At 34.0% G+C, this 16,171-nt stretch overlaps 1 long non-coding RNA gene across 4 annotated transcripts; it reads right to left on the bottom strand.

The window, feature by feature from the left end:
* Nucleotides 1-1,279: 1,279 nt before the first annotated feature.
* On the bottom strand, nucleotides 1,280-15,884 carry LOC110663548 (uncharacterized). Of its 4 annotated transcripts, none has more exons than XR_009142121.1 (4): nucleotides 15,354-15,884; nucleotides 14,455-14,548; nucleotides 5,729-5,825; nucleotides 1,280-1,554 (listed from the first exon to the last, which is right to left on the bottom strand). It is a non-coding gene; the product is annotated as an uncharacterized LOC110663548 (long non-coding RNA). The 4 variants fall into 4 exon arrangements; XR_002496560.2 differs by having other exon boundaries at nucleotides 1,280-1,530; XR_009142120.1 differs by lacking the exon at nucleotides 5,729-5,825 and having other exon boundaries at nucleotides 1,280-1,530.
* Between the last annotated feature and the right edge of the window lie 287 nt (nucleotides 15,885-16,171).

The raw sequence follows: 16,171 nt of genomic DNA, 5'->3' as shown, positions 1-16,171 counted from the left end.
CTTCATTATTCTACAGCTATTTCAAAATCTTGTTTTGTCTTCACTCCTTTCTCTTCCATGAACTCAATTCTTTGTGTCCTAACTTTTGCCTGAAATGCTCTTTCAAGTTTTCATTTCAGCGGGCTTGCTCTAACTTTTGCCTAAGCAACCCTTTCGGGTTTTCCATTTTGTGAGCTCTCTTTTTTTCTTTTCTTTTTCTTGTTCTTTTTCTTTTTTTTTTTTTTCGAAATTAGACAATCGCCAGGGCTTTCATATCAACCACCTATTTTTTCATGCTCACAAGACAATAGGTTAAATCAAAACAATGTAGCTCAATTACTTAATCTTTTGATGTATCTCTCAAGACACAAACATTCACAATTATAATTAAATAAAACCTATTTTTGGTTAATGAAATAAAAACTTTTTTTATTTATTTAGGTACACCATTACTCCCTCTTACATTTAGTTTTACCAAATTTTCAACCTTCCAAAGTTACAAATAAGCTTTATAACCTACTGAATGGCCTTTTCAGGTTTTCCATCTAGATCTTCTCTCATCTCTCCTTTTGCCTAGACCACCTTTTATAGATTTTCAATCTAGCATTTTTTTTTCTTTTTTTTTTTTTTTGTTTCTTTCTTTTTGTCTTTGACCCTTACTTTTGCCTAGATCGCCTTTTATAGGTTTTCAATCTAGCGGGCCTATCTCACATAAAGTACTATTTGAGCCTGTCTAAATTGACTGGTTCTTAAAATTCATTCCCATCCAGGTCTGATATTCTTACAGTGGCAAGATCTTTTTTACTATGTATGGACCATCCTATCTTGGGTTAAACTTTCCTCTTAAATGAAAAGGGACAGGCCGAGCTTGTTTCAAAATCATGTCTCCCTTTTTGATCTTTCTTGGCTTCACCTTCTTATTAAAGGCCCTAGCTGTGACACCCCTTACCCATCTACTGTATAGCCGAGTAAGATATGTCACACAGTATATCGGAACACCTTATTTTAATTCAACTATTTTTATTCTTCATAATTTATTTCTTTCATAGTTATGAAGTATAATTCGTGAAATATCATTCATTTAAGTCATTTATTGAAATTATAATTTATTTAAGATTTCATAAATTTTAGAGAAAATTCGGCCGAACGCCGGCTAAAAATGGATAAAATAGTTTTTCGGAACCTGTGAAAAACACTTTCAAAATTTTCAATCAATCCCAAACTCTATTTCATCAACAAAATCCCAATATTTCTCATATATACTCTCATTCCCATTCATTCATTTCATATGAAATTCATATAAAAGTCATAAATAAATATTCACTTGTTCATTCATAAACACAATTTTCGTAATTTACATCAATACTAAGATACATTATATAAGTCTTAATTACACATGAGAAAATAAAAGTTAATTACAAAATACCAAAATAAAACCTAGTGTCCTACCAATGCACTGATGACAGTGAGGTGACACGGACACTATGCAAAGCTGCAGAAGATCTCACCTAGTCTGTGGTCTACTGGGCTCTCGGTCGGTCTCTCCATAACCTACGCGTGGCAAAAAGCAACACACTAAGCAATAATGATTAGTGGTGCCAATAATAAAATAAAAAGAAATAACATAAAATAAATATGCAGTGCATGTCCTAATGTCTTATGCAGACAATTTTTCGATATTATTGGTAATCTTATTTATTTTGTACTTGTTATATTTATAATTTCATTAAATTTATTCACTTTCATTTTTTGTTGCCTAAGTAACCTATATTGGATGACTGGACTGGATAAACGGGTAAACTGGCACTGGGTATATAGTATCTCAGGCCATCACACCATCGATCACATATGCATCTCCTGGTGTGCAACAGAACAGCTAATAAGCTGTAATAACATTAGACACAAGGCCAAGTATCAACACAATGTCAGAATGGCTAAAAGCCATAAAATCACAGAATGGCATAATGCCATGTGCAGTACTGCTAACTGAACCCTATTGGTATGCCAACCTATCCAAACCAATCTTGCAAGATGTACTAGGGCATGTTACACTTTTAAATTGTACAATTCTTGAAATTTAAGTTTAGGTGTTACTATTCATTTCATTAATCAACTAAAATATTGACTTTTGCATAGACAATAAGTACATTGGTTCTAATACTCCCAACATACCACATTTTACATTCTAAAATTATTGGTATTGGTTGCCAATACCATTTCTAAGCTTAGTGTTAGTTATTCAAAATTTTTAGATTTCAAGCCTCATATTTACTGTTCCATTGGTCATTTATACAGTAGGAATTTGGCAAAATTGGCTTCATAAAAATTGTTCTTTATTTTGTATAGTTACATTTCCTTTTTTGAATCACTCCATTTGGAGTTTTGTAGCTCAAGTTATGGCTTAAATACCGTAACTAGCCGGATTAGACAGAATCTAAAATTCTGGGCAAAACTGGTTCTGCCAGATTTGGTAACCTAAGTTTGGTTGGCAATTTGACTAGGTTATGTTCAGAATTTAGATTTGTATTCTTCATGAAAGTTGTAGATCTATGCCTCAGCTTTCTGCTGGTAAAATTTCAAGTCAATTGGACTTTTCTACACTAAGTTATGACCAAATGAATAAACACTGTTTATTTGGTCATTTTGCCCAGGTAAAATGCAACTCACCCGGATTAGGGCAATTTTTAGGTCAACTTAGTTTGGTTTTCTGGATAGGGTTTCTATACCAAAGTTGTGCCATTATGTGTCTAGTTTCATGTTCAATTGGCCTTGCACCAATTGAACCTCTACAACTCCATTTATAACTGCCCAAACCTGCTAGACTCATGCTCAGTCCTACAGGTCAGCCAAGGCAGCTCACCCATACATAAATGCCAAGCTTCAACTCACTTCATTTCCTCATTATACACATTCAAATGGTCACTAATTGACCATTAAAAGGTTAATGAACCATTACATGAGCAAACCCTAGAATTGTTCAAGTGTCCAATTTTTTTCATTTCATACATGCACAATTCTTGCATTTCACTTACTTAACTATGTTTAATACCCCATCCACTACCAAAGGCTGCTCATAACCATTTTTTTACCAAGCAAAATCATCAAACCCTAGCTAACCCTAGCTAAATTGTAAGTTGCACACACACACTTGTTTGCTTTATTTCCTTATATTTCCTACACAATTCATGCCATTGAACATGAATTAAAACAAAAGGAGTAAGAGTTGGACACTAACCTTGTTGGAGCAGAATTTCAAGCCAACTAAACTTGCTCTTTCCTTCCTCTTTTGGCTGCCTAGAAGATGTTCAAGTTGCTAGGTAAATTTTTTGTGAAGCTAGGTAAGGGTTTCAAGTGAGATTTGGTGAGGTTGGGAGCTTGGGTGAGCTTTCATGGAGGAAATGGCTATGGGAGGAGGGAGACGGCTGGATTTGTTTAGAGCAGCTGATGACCCTTTTCTTTTGTTTATTCTCATCTCATTTTATTTATTTTAAATGGGCTTGATTAATTGTAATTGGTGGTAAGTGTTTAATGACATCATGGTGATGTCATAATTAGCTTTTTATCTCATTTTCTCTTATTTTCTTCTCTACTCATTTTCAATTTAATTTTTAACAATATTTATTCATATTTTGTGTCATGATAATTATTACTTAACTGGACCAGTTGGCCAAAAATCACCTTTGAATGCGAAATGACCAAAATGCCCTCCGTTTGGCTTAACAAACCAAAATTATCTGTACCGATTGAAAATTTTTTCTAAGCATTTTCTTGGCATTCTAATGTCATAGAATCCTCAATGACTCTTCTCAGGAGTCCCAAAAATTATTTTATGAATTTTTTTCCTGGTCTAAGGCTCCGAGTTGAGAGAAACCGCAACTTCCCACTGGGTTACCCATTGCTAGGGCACCGGCTCATTTAACTTGGTTGTATTTTATTTCTAAAATTTTTCCTAAATTTGTCTTATTAATATTTGAGTTAATTATGGTTCCTCACTTTAGTTTAAATATTTTTTTGGACGTTCAAATTGTCTAGACCCACACTGGTCACCGGAATAGTAGAATGTATGGAGTTGCTACAGGGAGGGTGTTACACTAGCTATCTTCCTTTGATAAGCCTGCATATGATACAAGGCTCATATTCTCTTTTCATCAATCAAAGCTAGTTCTTCATATCTCTTTTAAGCTCACTCATTTTCTAGGATCTTAGCTTCTAGCATCACTCTTAAGGATTTGACCTCTTGCCTAATGGATAATATTGCTTTAGTCCCATACACTACAGAGAATAAGGTTACCCTCGTGGATGTCCTTGCAGTACTACGATTATCTTAAAGAATATAATGGAGTTTTTCATGCCAATCCTTATATGTTTTGAACGTTTTTTTCTAACTAGAACCTTTCCATTCATATGAGGACCACACATTCCTGCACGTACTTCTTTCATTATTTTCTTAGTCTATTTTTCTATCACACTTAAAAGTTTGTAGAATTACCCCCCAGCTAAAGTAAGTTGAGTGGCTAATTTATATATTGTTGCTCTATCTCTTTTGTTGGCTTATTGTGAGTATTTTCTCATTTCCAGAGATCTCCTTATGTCTTCATACCATTTTCCTTCTCCCTCTAGGTCCACATGTTCTATTACTAATCTTTTATAGCATGAAATTTTACTCTTCATTAGGATAACTATCTCAGTCAACTTTTGATCAATATTTTCCTATGAAGACATCAACGTGGCTTAGGAATAAGCCATTTGATTTTAAGCTAGAGGCATGTGCTTCTTGGTACTTTATTAACAAGGCTATGAATTTATCTCTTTGTTCTTGGGTTAAATCTTCAGCCAACTTAATGTCTTTAGGATTATTTAGTGTATCCAAATTAATAGAGATAGATTTTGATGCATTAATAGAAACTGATTCTAAATTATTATGAATGTCATGCATATGCCATTAGAATAAACATTAAACGAGTAAGCAGAAGGACTGGTCATATTATTAATCTTTGCCTTAAAATCAGCATCAAGTCTATCAGAAATGGAAACATCAGTATCATTACTGTAAGCGTTACAAGAGACAGACTCAAACTTAGGGATGTAGCTTTAGGTGCTTGGCTTTTCATGCAGTCCTTAGATTAATAGTCCTGATTTTCTGCTTTAGCACTTTCATATGTAGTAACCCCTAATCATATGTCCAGGTAATTGCCCCCCTCTTTCAAAACTTAGGAGTTTTTGGCTCTTTTTTCTCTTTAGTTGCCTCATAGCCCAAAACATACCTTGTGTGACACCCCTTACCCGTCTACAGTGTAGCCGAGCAAGATAAGCTACACAGTGTGCTGGAACACTATATCTTATCTCATTGATATTTCTCATTTCTTAATTTATTTATTTATTTATGGTCACTAAGTGAAATTTATGAAATTGGTATCATTTATATCATTTATTGAAATTTTAAATTAATTTAAGGTTTCAAAAAGTTTATAGAAAATCTAGCAGAGTGCCGGTTAAAAATGGAGAAAACAGTTCTTCGGAACCTGTAGAAAACACTCCTAATAATTTTTCAAACCCACAACTCCAAATATATCATCAATTACCAACACATTCTCATCAATTTCTCAACAATTTCTCAATTTGCTATTTATTCAATTCATATCATAATCATAAATAAATAATCAAATTTTATTTATAAACACAAATTTACAGATAATTACATTAATATAAAATTACATTACAGAAGTTTCAAATATTCATAGTGTCCTACCAAATGCACTGTAGCTGAGAGGTGACACAGGACACTCGCAGATCTGATTCTCATCCGGACTGGGGTTTACTGGGATCACGCTCTGTATCTCCAGTATCTATGCGTGACAAAAGCAACGCGCTAAGCAATACTGCTTAGTGGTGCCAAAAATAAAATAAAAAGAGCTAAAAAGAAATAAACATGTAGAATATATGTTGATTTTTCATATGGACAAGTTTCTAGCAATTATTTGCAGTATTATTATTTTGGTTCTTTTTATATCAATAATTGATTAACATTTATCAATATTTATTTTTGATTGCCCAAGTAACCTATACCAGTTGACTGGACTGGATAAATGGGTAAACTAGCATTAGGTACCCAGTACCTCGGGCCGTCACACCATTGGTCACATAGTATCTCCTGGTGTGTAACAGAACAGCTAATAAGCTGTAATAAATATTAGGCACAATGCCAAGTATCACAATAAGGTCAGAATGGCTAAAAGCCATAAAATCATAGAATGGCCATTTAAGCCATGAATCACAGAATGGTATGATGCCATGTGCAGTACTGCTATCAGAACCCTATTGGCATGCCAACCTATCCAAACCAATCTTACTAGGTTTACTAGGGAATATTACAAAGCTCTTAATTGAATATTTGTGTTTAACATGTAAAGTTACTATTTATTTTATTATTCAAGTCAAAATATTAACTTTCTCATACATAATAGTTACATGAGTTTTAATCACATGAAATTACCACATTTTGATTCACAAAAGTGTTGGCCTTGGTTGTCAATCAATACTTAAAACCAATAGGAAATAAATCAAAAATTTCAGTTTTTGGTGTTAAAGTTCACTGTTCTATTAGGCAATTCTATAGTGAGAATTTTGCCACATGTTCCTAATCAAATTTGTTCATTTATGTGTCTTCTTTAATTTTCTTTTTGAATCACTCCATTTAGAGTTTTGTAGCTCAAGTTATGGCTATTTTACCATAACTGGCCGGATTACCTTTTACCCAAAATTTCTGGGCAATCCTGGTTCTGTCAATTTTGGTAGCTCAACTTTGGCTAGCAATTTCATTTGGTTAAGTCTAGAATTTGAGTTTGTGTTCTACATGAAAGTTGTTATAAATTGTTTATGCTTTCATTGATATAAATTTCAGGTCAATTAGACCTTTCTACACTGAGTTATGACCAAATGAATGAATATTGTTTATTTGGTCATTTTGCCCAGGCAGAATGTGTGTTACCCAGATTTGGTCAATTTTTAGGTCAGTCTATTATGGTTTTATGGGCAGGGTTTCTCCATCAAAGCTATGCCATTATGTATCTAATTTCATCTCCAATTAGCCCTGCACCAATTGAACCTACACAACTCAAGTTACAGCTACCCAAACCTGCTGGACTCACATCCAGCCCTGCAGGTCACCAAAGGCAGCAAATCTAACCTCAATTCCAATGGCACAAATCACTTCAATTCCTCATCAAATATAGCCAAGTGGTCACTAATTGACCATTACAACATTAATTTATGTTCAATTGTAGCAACCCCTAAATTTGAGTTTCAAAACCCTAACCCTAAATGTCCAAAGTGCTAATTCTTGCACTAAACTTGCAATTTAATGGTTTAAGTGTTATATTCACGTCAAGGGCAGCCTATACACTCATTTATATCAAGAAAATAATCACAACCATAAGAGGACCATGGTTGCTGAAATTTGGGTGTAGCATACAAGGGTTTTCTTTACAAATTTCTTACAATTATCAACACAATTCAACCCCATAATTAAAAAGAAAAAAGAAGTGGTTGGACACTAACCTCTTTGAGCAAAAATTTTTCCAAGCTTAAACTTCATTTTTTCTTCTTCTAATTGCTGCCTAAGTCTTGCTCTAGTGGTAAGGGCCATTTTTAGTGAAGGGAGAGTCAGATTTTATGGTGAAATCAAGTGGGAATTGAAGTTTAGGTGAGGCTTCAATGGTGGAAAGGGCAAAGGGAGAGAGAATCGGCTGGCTTAGGAGGAAGAATGAGCAGTTTTTTTTCTTTCCAATTTGTTGTCCATTTACTCTTTTAATTGGGTTTAGAGATAGGTATCACAAGGTGATTGGGTGGAAGTGGTTTAGTGACATCATAGTGATGTCAAAATTCAAATTTTCATTCATTCTCTCTTCTTTTCTTTTCTACTCATTTTTAATTAAATTTTTAGCAATATTTATTTATATTTTATGTCATATAAATTATTTATTTAACTAGACAAGTTGGCCAAAAATCATCTCTGAAGACGAAATGACTAAAATGCCCTCCATTTGCCTTATTGAGCCAAATTCGTCTGTACCGATCTAAAAATTTTTCTAAGCATTTTCTTGGCATTCTAATGCCATCAAAATCTCAATGACTCTTTTCTGAGTCCCAAAAATTATTTCACAAAATTTTCTCCCAATTTTAGGGCTTCTTGCTGTGAAGACAGCAAGTTCCCGGTAAGGTCACCCATCGCTAGGGCACCGGCTCATTTAACTTCATTGTAATTTATTTCTAAAATTTTTCCTAGATTTTTCTTACTATTATTTGAGTTATTTATGACTCCTCACTCTAGTCTAGATATAGTTCCAGACATTTTGGCTGTCCGGATTGACACTGGTCACCAAAACAGTAGAATGTACGGGATGGCTACAGTGAGGGTGTTACATCTTGTGATCTGCCCCTTCATCTCAAGAAAAGTCACTAGGCCATCTATACATTTTTCGAGGCCCATGCTAGGAAAAAACTTCATCCCTTTCTTCACAGTAGCCACTTTTGGATCCATCAAGTTTTTATAGATCCTAGCACCTTGAAAACCAGACATGGTGAAGTTGAACCATCTACTTGTAATGCAACTAGCTCCTCATCAGAATTGGTCCAAACATCTAAAGGACCCTCATCATAGCTAGAATTATCACAAATATCAACAACCATTATAGACTGAGGTTCATTGGGCTTTTGGATGGGTTGGATAGATTCACTGGGCTTTTGGATGGGTTGGATAAGTTCATTGGGCTTTTGGATGGATTGGATAAAATCAATAATCCTGTTGGGATTATTTGGGGTAGTGGAGATCATATAGAGACCTGGTGGAGGTAGAAATTTTGGTTAGGTATAGGGCTAATGTGGGTGTTTGCTCAGTTTTCTGGGTTAGTTATCTTTTGGCATCAATTAAGTCTTAGATATCATGCTTAAGTTGCAAGCATCAATCAGTGTCATGACCATGGGTTTGGTGGAACTGGCAGTATTAGTTGATATCATAGCTAGGTGGGAGTGGATTTGATAGTGGTCTGGGTGTTAAAAGCTGCAGGAGGTCTTGAGCTTTGAGACGCTCGAAAACTATGGATAAAGGTTGGTTGAATTGGGAAAATCTCCTTGGGGTGCAAGACAGAATTTGAACCTCAATAACTTTAATGCCACTTAATCGACCTACCTCAGGGCCTCTTGTCAAAAGTTGACTGCAATTTTCTCTTCTAGTTCAAACATCTTGGCATTCAATATTTCATCAAGCACGGCCATAGTTTCTTCCATTTTAAGTAGTGCAGGTGAAATCCTTACTAGTTTTTTCCCTTCTTTAACCCAAGTGACCTGATTGGAAGTCTCTTTGGTGTGTTTTGAGGCTATGTTTGCTAAAAAAAAATAGGATTTAAGGGTTAACCTAAGCATGCTATGTACATGAATGCAATGCATGAATGGACCATTTTTTTTTCTTTCTTTTCTTTTTTTGCCTTTACTTTTATAAAACCAAAACCGAACCAAACTAATAGAACTAAAACTGAACCGAAACCCGACCATATAAACTAAACTAAAATCGGACAAAAGACTGAATCAAAACAAAAAAAAAAAAATCTCAAGAATTGAATCTTCGCCCCCTTATACCTTCAACTCTCACACGCAGGGTAAGAAAAAATTATATCCTAGGCTACAGTACACTGGACACACTAACAGTGGGTGGTCCAGGACGATCCTTCCCTCACAAACAAAGGATTTATATCTTTAAAGTTTAACCATAAGTAAGCATAACACGAGTTTTGAAATGCACTTGGGCCTATACACACATTGGGTTTATGCATAGGCCTAAGTTCATCTCAACTACCACTAGAACTTATAGTTTAAACAGTAAGGTTATAAATCCAGCACAATAAAAATCTATGGGGTACCTAGGGTTGAAATCTATGACTCATGGGATTCATTGGGTAGGAAAAGGGTCACCCATGCGAGAGCTTGTCCATTAAGCACAACGGCAGGAGTTGTGGCTCTTTTATATACTCAAAGGTATGGACATGGGGTGCTAGCATTCACCAATTTATCATAACTTGAGTGAAACTATGGTCTCATTGGCAAGTACTAGTGGGGCTAAAAAGGGTAAGAGTGATCCGTGTGATAGTGTAATGCAATGCAAAAAGTTTAATAGATAAATAATATTAGACTAATAGAAATATGTTGGAGTAACTATCCATTTAATCCCCAGTGGAGTCACCAAACTGTGAGAGGGGAGGGGGCGTGAGGCGAAATATCATATACTAGAATTATATAAAATACACCAGGTAATGCCCAGGAAAGATGGTGGAGTCACAATCGTCTCACTTAAGTACCACCTCCTTAGACAGCATTTCCTAGACATGCACTTCATACAATCCTAATAGAATCAAAACACTGGTACCGTATTCCCATAACACTACCACGGTACTAAGGATTTATACTACAAAGGCATAGATAGACAGGAGTCACCACCCAGGTAATAACCAGGACATATTCAGTGTTTCTTCCGCAGGTTATGGATGGCAACTTACTCCTTGCAAAGTTTCCACAACCGTCATTACCATAGCCCAATGTCTAGGTTCGGAATAGTGGGTATGTAAGGAGAAGGTGTTAGGCACCCCTTACGCCTGGTCTAACTTCATTAATTCGAGTGCCAGTCCTCTACTGATGTTTCTAAAAGTCTTATTTATTATTTATTTATTAAACTTTATCCTAAAAATGCAATTCTAATCCTATACACGCAAGTAATTCACAGAAGGGTTATTGTTTATAAACAATTTTCATGCACAAATAATTCCTATTTATGGGATTGCTAATTATTTAAATGATATTTACCATATGACTAAAATTAATTTATTATTGAGAATTTAATTTACAAACAAATTCAATTTCAAATAACCCTCAGTTCTATTTAACCCAATTAATTAATTTTCACCAAGTTATCCTAAGGATAATTGAACTTGGTTAATAATTGAACTTAGTTAATTATGTACATGTGTAATTTATTCTAATATCACATAATGCCCAAAGAACCACAACCTAATAAAAATTTCTAACATACAAATTTATTTTACAATTACCAAGTATTAAATTAAATTTATTTTACATACCAATGTTAGTTTAATTTACAAACAAGATTAATTTTATTTTATAAAGTATTTATTTAAATTAATTACATACAAAAGTTAGTTAAATTAAAAACAAAGTTAATTTTAATTTACCAAATAAAAATTCTATTATTACTACAATTTCATGCCAATGGTTATTCGAGGAGTTTAGGGTTACTTACTTGTTGGTAAATGCAGTTGTCATTGGGGCAAACTATCCCTAAAAAAGGGTATTCTCTTCTAGTATGGCAATGATATCATTGGCTTACTCTCGTTTAGCTCCACATAAGCTCCACGCAAATGTCTTATTTGGTACTTACCTTAGAGCTACTTACTAATTTTATTTGTAATAAAAGAATAAAGAAATTAAAGAAAATAAGAAAATACTACTAACAATTCACATTGGATTCTAACTCTAATCTTCTAAAGGTGTTAAAATTCCTAATCAACTACAACTAATTAATAGTCTAAGTCTTCTAACATAAGAAAATACTAATAACAATTCACATTAGATTCTAACTTTAGTCTCCTAAAGGGGTTAAAATTCCTGATCAACTACAACTAACTAATGGTCTAAGTCTTCTAACATGATCCAAACAGTTCATAACACCTCTTGAATTAAAAAAAAAAAAACAGAAAAACAAATCAAATATTAATTAAAACCCAAGAACACACAAGAACATACATAAATATACAATTCTCAGATTCTGGTAGATTGACAATAGCAAGAAATTTGATTTTTGAAAAATAGTTAGACACACCTAAAAATCATGAAAAATTTACAAAAGACAGCCAAAACATCATAAAATTCATAGATTAAACAAAACCCTAGCCAAATGATCTACACAAATAGTAAATTTTACTAATGATAGAATCACACTACTTTTTTGTAAAATTCATAACTCACTAACCATAATAGATATGAATGTAAAACTAATTGAAAAAGATTCACAAGATTCTAAGCTTAATTTTAGACACCAGATTTACATAAAAATATTAAGAAATAAAGGAGATATAGACTCTACAAATCAGGTATCCTGCAAATTAGATTTTATGGGAACCCTAAATTCAAATAGCCATAACTTACAAAATGTTAAAACTTTCTTAGTGATTCTTGAGTCTAAAATTAATAGCATTTCGTGTAGAATATTAATAAATTTTTTCAAATTTTTACAGATTCAAAAAATAACGAAAAATAATAAAAATATGAGAGGCAGAAAACTGAATATGTGCAGAGTTGTGTATCATCTCAAATAAAACATGATTATATGATCTATATGAACATATAAAATAAAAACAAGAAACATAAAATTAAACATTACATGGCATAGATCTTGAAAAGAAAATAAAAGAACTAACCTTTAAGAAATATCACTAGAAAAAAAAAGAAAAACTAAAATAATTTTGACTATTCATCTCTTTAATTTTTTTTCCTTTTTTTTCTTTTTTTTTTTTTTTGTCTTTCTCTAGATGGTATTCATAGAGTTTTGGGAGATAGGTGTGATAGGGTTTGGAGTACTAGGGTGATAAAGTTCAGATAACTTAAACAACTATGATTGCAGAATTTGGGTGAGACTAAGATATGGATAAGGTATTTCAACCAATAGGAAGAGAAGGGAAGGGGAAAGCATCAATAGGGAGTGAGGAAGAGGTGTGGTAGGGTTTGAAGTCCTAGTGTGATAAGGTTCAGAAGATTGAGGAATTTGGGTGAGACTGAGATATGGGTGAGGTGTTCCAACCAATAGGAAGAGAGGGAAAGGGGGCAGCACCAATAGGGAGTGAGAAAGAGAGTGGGGCCAAAGGAGAAGAGAGAGAGTTTGTATGAGAGAGGGGTAGAGAAAAATATATTTTTTTTATTTTAATTTCCAAAAAATAAATTAAATTGGTCATGTTTAAAATTCTTACCTAGGCTTTCTTAGACCCATGGGACCCAATTAAACTTAATTAGGTATATTTAAAAATTACTCATATTAAATTTAAACAAAATAAAATTTTATTTAAATTTAATTAAATTACTTTCCTAAAAAAACATACTATTCTTTTTCAAGATCATGCCATGGAATTAATAATTCAGCTCTATGCCTCTAATTACACCTTATAGTCATAATTTTTCATCATCGGATTTCCCACAGTTTCAATGCACATACTCATCATAAAATAGGGGTCTACTATAAGCAATTATTATATTGTCTTTGATAGCTCTAAGGGGATAAATGCAGCTGGATCCTGAGTAATAAGCTTCATCTAGGGTTTTAGCCTATTCATAATGGTTTTTCAGATAACTTTATAGAGGAAATTGCATAGGCTTATAGGACTATATTACTTTACTAAAATAGGAATTTTACATTTTGGAATTAGTACAACATTAAGTTCTTTCAACAAAAAACCTTTGGAATAAAACCTTTCATAGCATTGCAAACATCCCTGCCTATAGTATCCCAGTGCTTTCGAAAGAAAATTCCAGAGAAACCACAAGTCCTAGGCGCTTTGATGCTCCAAGATCAAAAATTGCATCTTTAATTTCCTTATCCATAATAGAGGCAAACAAATAAGCATTAATATCAGGAGCTACAATATTCAGAACAGAGGCAGCCACTTCTGTTTCAACTCAAGTACCACTGCTTCTATAGACTATTTTAAAAAACTAGAAATTTCCTCTTTTGTCTCATCTTCATATTCAACTAAGGGTCCATCTTGCTTTAGAAGTTTAGAATTTGTGTTCCTATTCCGTCTTTGGACTATAGATAAGTGAAAAAAAACACGTATTAAGGTCAGCCCCTAATAGCCAGTTGATTCGAGATTGTTATTTCCAATGCAATTCCTCTCTGCCCTACAACTCATTCAACCTTTGTAAAATCTGTTGCTTTTCATCTATATTTTGTTACACCATAGGGGAATACACATTTTTTAACTTGGCTTTTGGCCGTTTAATTTCAGTTTGATTGCCTTGAAAATGAGGTTTATTCTAATAACTTAAACTTCTTCTACAAATCTTCAATTTATCAACTACTGAAACAAAGGAGATCCCCTGACTGGTTAATTCCAATTCGAAGAAATAATCCTAGAGCCATTTCACTTCAAATTTAAATTAATGTTTCCTTTTGTCTCTTAGCTTCTCAAAATGAAGAATAATTGGACAATGATCTGAACCCAAAAGAGGCCCATGGAAAACTAAAGATGTGGGAAGCAGTTCTTGCTACTCCACAAACATAAATGCATTGTCAAGTCTTTCTAAAGTAGCACCCTCCCCAAAATGCTTATTAAACCATGTAAAGAAAGGGCCTTTGCATTCCATATCTAATAACTCATTGAAATTTAAGACAATGAAGTTAACAAGAAGATACATAATTACCTCGCCATTTTTCATCTTCAGACATAATGGCATTGAGATCTCCAATGCATAACCAAGGATCCGGGTGATGAGCTTTTAATCTTTTTATGCCCTCCTAAAAACTTCAACAATTAACTATGAGCAAGGCTGCCATAGATAAATGATGCATGCGAAGGACTATTTGAACCCACAAACTTAATTTCAACATCAATAAATTTCCATAACACTGCAGAATAGAAATTTCCACCTCATTTAGCCACTATAAGGCTAATTGATAGGAACAGAAGTCTAACTAAGGTTGCATGTAGAGGAAAAAGAATTCAGAGCTGGTTGATATATTCTAAAAGGATTAAGAAGACACTAAAAGCAATGAGAGCTGTTATGCTAGCTCAGCCAATTCTGTTAGAGGAATACTGATAGCATGTGATGCGGTAGCCTAAGTTTGTTATATACAGGAGAGGAAGGGTTAAGTAAGAGGCATGTACTGTGTGGTATTTTCTTCCAGCTAATTAATAGCTTAGGGGAAGTAAGACTACTACTGGGTGAGAGAGATAACTTTTTATCTTGTCTCCACCTGCACCCGTTTGGGTATTGTAAATAAAAAAACCCTCTATCTTCTTCCTACTATCATTTCCTTTTTCTATTCTTTTTGTGTATTTTCTAGTTCTGTGTTTTCCTTTCTCTATCAATTATTCTGACCTACCATTCAAACAGATTAGAGAACACAGGGATGGCACAGACAACCACATCACCACTAGAATGTAAAACCCAGATAAAGAGGAAAACAACCAGCATGCTAGAGCCATTCACACTAAGATCACACCAAAAGCAGAATTTCAACAAATTGGAAAATATAATCACCTCAATCATGCAAATCTATAACCAAAATTTCCACCTCGCATCGACCAGTAATGCCTCACCTATAATATTTGAAACTCGTGCTCAATGGCTTGATGAAACTTCTATGGCAGCCAAACACCTAGAAATGCCTGATTTTGATTGAACCAATCCGCAAGGTTGGATTACTAAGCTAGAGCAATATTTTACTTTTTACAACACCTGCGAAAATGTTAAATGCTATTTTGTCTGGGATCACTTTGAGGGAGCCCCTCTCCTCTGTTATCATGAGCTGCAATGTCGACATCCTTTGCTCACTTGGCCCCAGTTAACAGAAGAGTTATTGTAGCATTTTAATGGAGTGAATGTTAGCAATTCATGTGACAATCTCATCAAGGACTAAGGATTTCTGTTGCACACTGGCTATGTTATTCCACGCTAGGTTTGCACAAGGACCCAAGGGGAACGCCACCATCACAAATCACCATAGAGAAAAATTACATGAATAATTTCACCATAGGGAAGAATCAAAATTATTTAGATGTGGAGCAGGGGACAACCTTATGTTGCTCTCTATTTGGGGAATGGCTAAGGAAGATGAGGGTAAATGTTGGGTTGTGGGAAAATTCTTTTAAAGTGAGGCCAGCTATTATTATTGAATTCGTCAAGTATTATAATCAGACCAGCCCAAAGCATTCTGGCCCAATTCAAATAGCAAGGCCAACTCCAAAACCCCCCACATATAATCCCAGAGAAATTTTAGAACCTCAACTTTTCATCTTCTTCGTCCATAATTTTCTCTTCTTCTTTATTATTTTTATTGCTCTCATCCATTAAATAAGGAGTCACGGGATTCATTACTAATGGGAAACTAGAGATCTAGGCAAAGTGGTAGCTAGTG

Source organism: Hevea brasiliensis, chromosome 12 (genome assembly GCF_030052815.1).
Source record: "Hevea brasiliensis isolate MT/VB/25A 57/8 chromosome 12, ASM3005281v1, whole genome shotgun sequence".
NCBI lineage: Eukaryota > Viridiplantae > Streptophyta > Magnoliopsida > Malpighiales > Euphorbiaceae > Hevea > Hevea brasiliensis.
This window is presented reverse-complemented; position numbering and strand designations above follow the sequence as displayed.